Source organism: Citrus clementina, unplaced genomic scaffold (assembly GCF_000493195.1).
Source record: "Citrus clementina cultivar Clemenules unplaced genomic scaffold, Citrus_clementina_v1.0 scaffold_4, whole genome shotgun sequence".
Taxonomy (NCBI): Eukaryota; Viridiplantae; Streptophyta; class Magnoliopsida; order Sapindales; family Rutaceae; genus Citrus; species Citrus x clementina.
Genome location: NW_006262274.1, coordinates 14,188,210 through 14,196,241, shown reverse-complemented (window position 1 = coordinate 14,196,241; position 8,032 = coordinate 14,188,210). Strand labels below are relative to the sequence as shown.

General features: G+C 33.9%; 1 pseudogene; it reads right to left on the bottom strand.

Moving 5' to 3' along the window:
- Positions 1–6,268: 6,268 nt before the first annotated feature.
- Positions 6,269–7,733, bottom strand: LOC18044555 (annotated as a pseudogene).
- Between the last annotated feature and the right edge of the window lie 299 nt (positions 7,734–8,032).

Below are 8,032 nucleotides of genomic sequence, written 5' to 3'. Positions count from 1 at the left end.
CTAAGGCAAAACCGGCATACCACTTCTAACCAACTGGAAAGCTGTTTTTCTTATGGTTACTTACTAGACCAAAACTGGATAGCCGAATATAGAAAACCAGAAGGCTGTTTTCTTGAGGTTGCTCTCGGGCAAAAATCTAGATAGCCGGTTAAGGAAAACGGTCAGCTATTTTTATAAGTTTATTTTCTGGAACATAACCGGTATACCGTTTCTCCAAACCAGTAAGTCGTTTATTTGATCATCACTTACTGGAAACAACCGGTTAGTCGGATTGGAAAATCGGTAAACCGTTTACTAAATTTCCCTTTTTGGACACACACCAGTTGGCCGGTTAGTGAAATCCAATTAACTGGATTCGGGTTTTTAAAAATAAATTGTTCATCTTCTTCTTTTCCATTCGGCAAACTATTTTCTCTCTCTCAAAATCGTTTATTCCTCACTCATTTTCTCTCTAAACTCCATCATTCTCATTGATTTCTACACCAAATTGATTCACAAAAATCATTCACCATCATTCTTTGTACCTAAAATCATCTTCAAAATCCATTTTCATCATCAAACTCACAAGATCCCAATTTTAACCTAGGTTTTCAACCAAACTTTCTCTCTCTAAATTTCTTCTTCTTTAGTTAACATCCACCCAAATTGAACATCTATATCCCTTTTAAACCTCATTATCTTCCTTCTTATTGCTTCATTTATCTTCAAATTACTCAACATTGTCACGTCTAGTTCAAGGCCGATTAAAGGAAAAGTGAAAGAACATGTTCAACAAGCCAAATGGCCACGGCAAGCAAGGGACACTTCCAATCAGTCCAACTTTGAATCCAAGCACTTTTCGGACCAGTGTTTAGTCAAGCGATTTCACCAAAAATTTATGACCCGTGAGGTACTCCTTACATTTTTTATTTTATCGAATTGGATTCGTAGTCTCAGTATTAGTAATAGAAATTTGTTTCAGTTGTTGGAAGAAGTTGGTTGGATTAATGCTCTTGTGATTAAGGAGAATGTGTATCCCAACTTGGTGAAAGTATTTTACTTGAATATGGATATTTTCGAGGAGAAAAAGAATCGAGTAATTACCAATGTTGGAGGCGTTTTAATTGATTTTGATGTTTCAGAGTTAAATTCTATCATAGGAACCTCCGATTTTCGCCTAGAAATATTTTCTGCTAGGAAATCCCCCGATATTGGTCATTATGTTCATGTTGACGCCGTTAGAAATATATGCCGGCGTATTAATCTTTCTGATGAAATTTGTAACATCCATTTCAACACTCAATATCTATGTCTCCAAACTCGGGTTTTACTTCGTTTTATTCATACCATTATACTTCCTATTTTCAGGGCATTTGGATGATGTCTCCCACATGGATGTTGCTTTGATTGATTCCATCCTTAGACATTGTCCAGTTAACTTGGGATACATTATTATCCAAACCATGTTTTCCATCCCTAAATTGATTACTCGTTCCCTTCCATATAGTCATTTCATCACCCAGATCCTTAAACACTTTAGGGTGCCTATAAATAAACCATCTTGTAAACCCTCTAAGAGTATAGGGGATGAAGTTGTATATGCCTTAGGATTTTAGTGGTGTAATGGAGCTTGAGTAAAATTAACTGAAAACAAGTACACTTTGCTTGCACCGAGTGATGATCGGCCACTCAACGATGTGGTTCCTGCTAATCAGCTTCCTGATTTTTCGCTTCCTTTTCGAGGTCAACATAAGCGTCGAGAACCTCAAGTGTCTACATCTATTATACCACCTCCGGAACCTCCTACCTTTGAAAAGGTTACTCTTCAACAGCTTATGGATGAGGTGAGGAGACTTTCTGTGCAGCAGCAACATATTCTTAAGGAGTATCAGCGCTTTTCATAGCAGCATCGGCAGCTCATTCATGGATAGCGCCTCCTCTTTGAGCACTTCGGCATTCCATATCTGTTTCCACCTCCATCACCACCATCCTCACCACCTTAGTAGTCTCTTATGCTTGTATTTTGACACACCAACATTTATTGCTTTATGTTCTTTTATTTTCTATTTAGATTATATGGATGTTTGTTATGATTTTGGATTATGTGTTTGTTTTGAATTCTATGGATTTGATATGGTTGTTTGTTTTATTTTTTACTTATGTTTTGGATAATGTGGAACCAATGTGCTTGTCTTGAGTTTTTTATGCTTGATAGGAGAAGCATTTTTCCTCTTTTTGATGATGAAAGTGGAGAGATATTATATGCAATTGTTATGATTATGAAAACTATTCACATGCATTCATGCAAGGGGAGCTTTTTCAAATAAGTTTTTTAATCTTGTATTTATCAAGGGGGAGTTTTTCATAACTAAATCAAAATTTTATAATGTGCTTATAATGTGTTTTGTCATCATAAAAAAGGAGATTGTTAGCCTATATGGCTATAAAATGTTGATTTTGATGATAACAAACCACATGTTTTGAATAAACAAAAAATTACACATTATGTTTTTATAACAAGAGAATGACTTTATGAAATTAGTTATTTTTCAAGATGTGGACTAAAATGAAAAAGTTTTGTCATCTTTGATTTTAATAAGTATTGTTTTGAATTCTGAATTTGGACTTATTTGCAATTTGAAATGTTTTAGGTCATACTATAATTTCTATAAATTTTGGGCTTTATCATAATTTCAACAAGTTTTGAGAATGACAAGTATTATTTAGAAATTCTAAAATTGGACCTTTTTGCAAAGTTTTATGACATTTTGAGTTATAGTATAATTTTATAAAGTTTTGGGGTAAAACTATAATTTTAAAAAATAGATGTTTCACTGTAGCTAGCGACTAGCCGGATTTATCAAGCGGCAAACTGGTTATGGACAAAAACTCTCTGGACTAAAAGTGGCCTATAGGAAAAGAAAAACGGCATGCCGGATGTGCAAAAATTCAAATCTTTGAATATAACGGTAGCATAAAGCGGCAAGCCGGTTATCACCATAAAGTTAATAACGACTATTTTTCTTCTTCAACTATAAATTGGCTCAAATCAATTTCAATCAAAGTGATGCAACCATTGTTATTATTGAGTATTTCTCTACAAGTCTAAAGCATAAACTTTGTGTATTCATTTCATTTATTCACACATATTGGGATTTCATTTGTATTCAAACACATTGTGTGAGAGAAATTTTTGTAATCCTTTTTATAAAATCAAGTTGAGAGGTTGTAAGTGTTGGGATACATTTGGGTGAAGAGATTGGGGATAATCTCTTGTTATAAAGGTCCATTGACACATTGGAAGTCAATTGTAAGCATTTGAAGCCTTGGGAGGCTTGGATAGTGAAATCCTCAAGCTTGGTTTACTTGGAGGTGTGGACATAAGCGGAGATTGCCGAACCACCTAAAAATCATTGTGTTTACTCTCTCTTCCCTTACTCTTTTATTATTGTGCTTTATTAAATTTATTATTTTTTTATTTCATTAAGGCAATAGATTGAATTGTTGTGTGATTTGTTTAGCTTAAGTTTTAAAAACTCAATTCACCCCCTCCCCTCTTGGGTTGCCTAGTTAGTATTTCATTCTAATGTTAAGATTGTTCTATAATGCAACATAGTATCGACAAAACCTTCATAAGACTTTAATAGTGAACTCAATAGAAAGAATGTTTTATCAACAATTATAAGCCAATATAATTTTCATAACCTAAAAAACTAATTAAAAATTGATCCATTCCAAGTTGAATCAATTTTAATCTTTAAAAGTAAATCAAATCTAAAACTAAACTATATAAGTTTACTACTCGCTCCTAGCATAATTATCAAATTAGGAACTATTCTTTAATTACCCAAAAAAAAAGGTAAATGCTCATTTAATCCTTATATTTTGACTAAAGTGCATGTTTAGTCTTTATATTTAAAATAATACCTTAAGACATCCCTATTACTAAATGTGTTATAATCCTACCTTACTTTTTCTTTCCTATTACAATTACACCCTTGCAAGAATATTCTTGGGGATACTAATAAAAATAAAAAAAAAATGATAATTTATCAAATCAACTTTAAAACTAACATACAAAATTTACACAAACTTTTATATTATAATTATTTTATTTTTAGGATTAATTTGGTAAACTATTTTTTATAAAATAATAATTAGTAAGCTTGTTGTAAGCATGTTAAATATTGCTTTAGTTAGCTGATATTAATTTATTCACTAATACTAATTAGTAAGATTGTTGCATAAGTACAGAAAATAATAATTCTTTCACACTGGTATTTATTTGTTAATTTGCTACTAAATAATTATTGGTTAATTTAGTAATGAACTTTTTAATGTGTGCATGCGTATACATACATACATACATACATGCATACATACATATATTGATTAATGTCAAAATTATTGTTGGAAGGGTGTTATTGTAAAAAGAAAAAAAAAGACTAAGAATGTAATATTATTTATTACATGGATGTTTTTAGTTATTTTTTAAAATATAAGGACTAAATGGATACTTATACAAAAAATATCGAAACTAAACGAGTATGTACCCAAAATAAAAGAATGACTCAGACATTCCTTATTTGTCGATACACTCATCGTCAATATCATCATAATTAATTTATATGATATGTGATACAATTAAAATGAATTTTTGATAGAGTTTGGATGCCTGCTGAAACTTTCATTTTCTTGAAGCATATGCGTTGTGGTAACTGGAATCAAATCGTAAGTTACAAAAATAAAAAATCGATCAAAAAGTGTTTTTAGGAATTTTGACTACAAAGCTATTAGCTATTAGCTATTAGGTGAATTTAAAAAAATGAAGAAAGAAAATGAAAAAGTAAAAGTAACTATTGAAGAATAAAAAAATAAATTGATGAAATTATATATTTAAAAAATATTAATTCAAATATTGTGTTAATGAAATCCTTTGACTTAAAAACTTAAATTGATCAATAAAGGTAATTTTTAATACTTAACAAAACTATATACAAACATTAATGTTGTGTGTAATATGAAATTTTAACTTAAGTGCTCTATGACTATGGTTAAGTCAATACTTCAATCAAAGTATCTGTTGTTGGATCTCGTAATTTTTAAAAGAAGTGTATGATATTTCATAGTCTATATATGAAAACCCAATTATGTTAACTTAGGCCATGAAACGTTTAATTAATAATTTTTTTATTATTATGTCGGTTGATGAACTCGTGGAGAGTATCTCAAAAATTATTTTCATAAATTTTATATGCTTGATATATAATTATGTTTTTTGAGTTAACGAGGAGCCACAGTCATAAAATCAATGAGCGAATGATGAAATCAGCTAGTTTGAGCATTATTGATGTAAGTAGAAAATACATACGCGTAAACTAAAATTGGTTGGTGTGAGTGGTTCGGTACTCTCACTCCTTGAGAGAGGTCAAGGGTTTAAGTCCCGCTCTCGTATGGAGTCACCACTTTGGCCAGCACTTTATCCTTTACGGGCCGACCCGGTGCGAGCGGGGATTAGTCTGAAATGTGGTACGGGCTTAAATGTACCTCCCACAGTTGGGACCCACCCAAGACCACCTCGTGGTTAAAAAAAAAAAATACATACGCGTGTATCAGTATTTTACATATTTTATGTTCATCAAATGAGTTTTGAAGAATTCGACATAAATAAGGCGAAGCATATTTAGAATTAAATACTCCCCTTTAAGAAGTTATCGAAAATGAGATTTGTCAATATTTTGACTTGTTAGTACACGTGTGATCAAGGGCATGAGACTTATTTTAATAATGTGCAATGGCCACCCATGCGGATCATGTCGTTGAAGTTTCTTTCGGCCGCATCATATGTAATGCCAAAAGGATGAAGTTTCAACCATTCCTTTCTAAAGCTATGCATGGCCCTAGTGAATAGTGATATCAAGATATCACTCTAATTTAAAAAACTTAAAGATATGACATTTAAATAAATAAATACATAAAAAATAAGAGTTTTTTTTTTATTCAAAGCAAAAATATAAAGAGGTAACAACTGACATTTACACTAATTAGATACTTATCAAATAAGAGAATAACCTCAAGTCCTTAATTATTTTTTAATAGTTTTGATCTACAAATATATAATATGTAATAAGATTGTAATAGGTTTACTAAGAAAAGAGCCTGCGTGCGAAGAATAGAATGAAGAGACCATCACAATCTCATCATAGTAGAATAGAATAACGAGTACACCATCACAATCTCATCATAGGAGAATAGAATGAAGAGAAAAAAACACAAAAATATGATAAACTCAGTTAAGGCCATTAACGAAGAGAGAAGAAAAAGCTTCCATTTGTGGCTTCTCCAAAACAACACCAACCTCAACTCCACCGCTTCCATTTCTACTCTCTACTAAATAAATAGATCCAACACGATCTAAAATAATCTCCGCTCTTTTCGGCTTCCCCCACCCAAAATCTGACTCGGAAACATCAAAACGGTTCGACCCGGCTACCGCAAGCAATCTTCCTGAAGCTTGTCCTCCACCCTCTTTTACATATTTCAACACAAACAAAATCTTCTCCTCGGATCCTTCAATGACTTCCCTCTTCAGCCCTTTGACCAAATCACTTAACTTGTCAGCAACAAATGCGATCCCATTTTCCGGATCCACGACATCGCTTACCTTTGCAGGGGTACCATGCCATGCCCACTAACACAGTTACCAAAATAATTAACCGGAAGAGGAGGATCCAACCGGCTCCTACAATTTGCTCCGACCCGCAGCATAACAGTTGCGTCACCTTCTACTCCCATTGTTTTAACCAGGCAAACGTAGACATAAGCACATGTAAGCACATAAGACGACAAATGAAGTTCTTTTGCATGTCTTTTGAGAACCTCATTTCCCTGTACCTTGTCCCTCATTTTCTTTATGTCTTCGTGGGTCAATTCGAAGCTCATTCGAACCACGCTGGAATGTGCTTTCAGAACCGGCATACTAACGAGCTTCAACCTTCGCTTGTCAAATTGAAAAGCCAGCCAGTGGTTCGCATAAACAACGTCCAGCCCTTCCGGATCTTTGATGAGAGTCCGGTCAAAGCACGGGATTAGCTCGGTGGGTAATAATATCGAAGAATTATTAAGGTTTTGTTGTTGCATCTGAATTAGTTGTTTGCAGAAATAAGCCCAAGATCTCTCAAACATTGTTTTGCTTATCCCGTCGATGACAGCGTGGTGAGTCAAGACGGATATGCAAAACCCTTGTTTCGGAAACAAAGTTATTTGTATAGCAACCACCTCAGCTTTATCGTCGGATATGGACAACTGGGGCGTCAGATGATGAAATTCAACGGCTTCGCGGTTTCCGTTATTGCCAGAGAGGTGGCTGAAGTCGGCGTCGGATTCAGCAACGGTAAATGAGACGCCGTCGTTTTGGTCAGGGAAGTAGTAAATAGCTGGCTTCGCGGAGTCCGCAGGCCACATTATGTGACCGGCGAGGGGGAGATAATGAAGGAGAGTGAGAGAGAGAGAGTCAGCGAGCTTCGGGATGATCACTGAGTTGAATAAATCGAAAGTTAGGTCAGTGATTTGATAGAAAAAGAGGCGTTCTGAAGGTGGAAATTTTAGCCAGAGAGTATCGAAGTAGGTGAGTGGAAGAGTGGAGGCGGTGACTGAGTCGGACGACGGCGGGCTGATTTTGCTAACTGAATGTATTTTCACTATATGTTTTTCTGCCATGACGATCGTGAGGGAGAGAGTAAAAATATTAAGAAACAATGCCGAAACCACTCCTTGGTGCATCAGTATTTTGGCTTTTGAAGTGCTTAAATAGCCCTCATTGTCATGAATCCAATCCATCAAAAATGTGAAGCAATAAATTTCACGTGGTCGCCGGCCAAATTTGATCACCTATCGTACCCAGTGTCTCAATAAAATTTGTAAAAGTATGTGTACCTAACTATGGTACTTACAATTAATACTAATTTACAATCTAAAAATACTAGATAGAATTCTAATTATATAGATCATAAACTAGAATGCATTGTGATTGTAAATTTAAAAAAAAAATGAA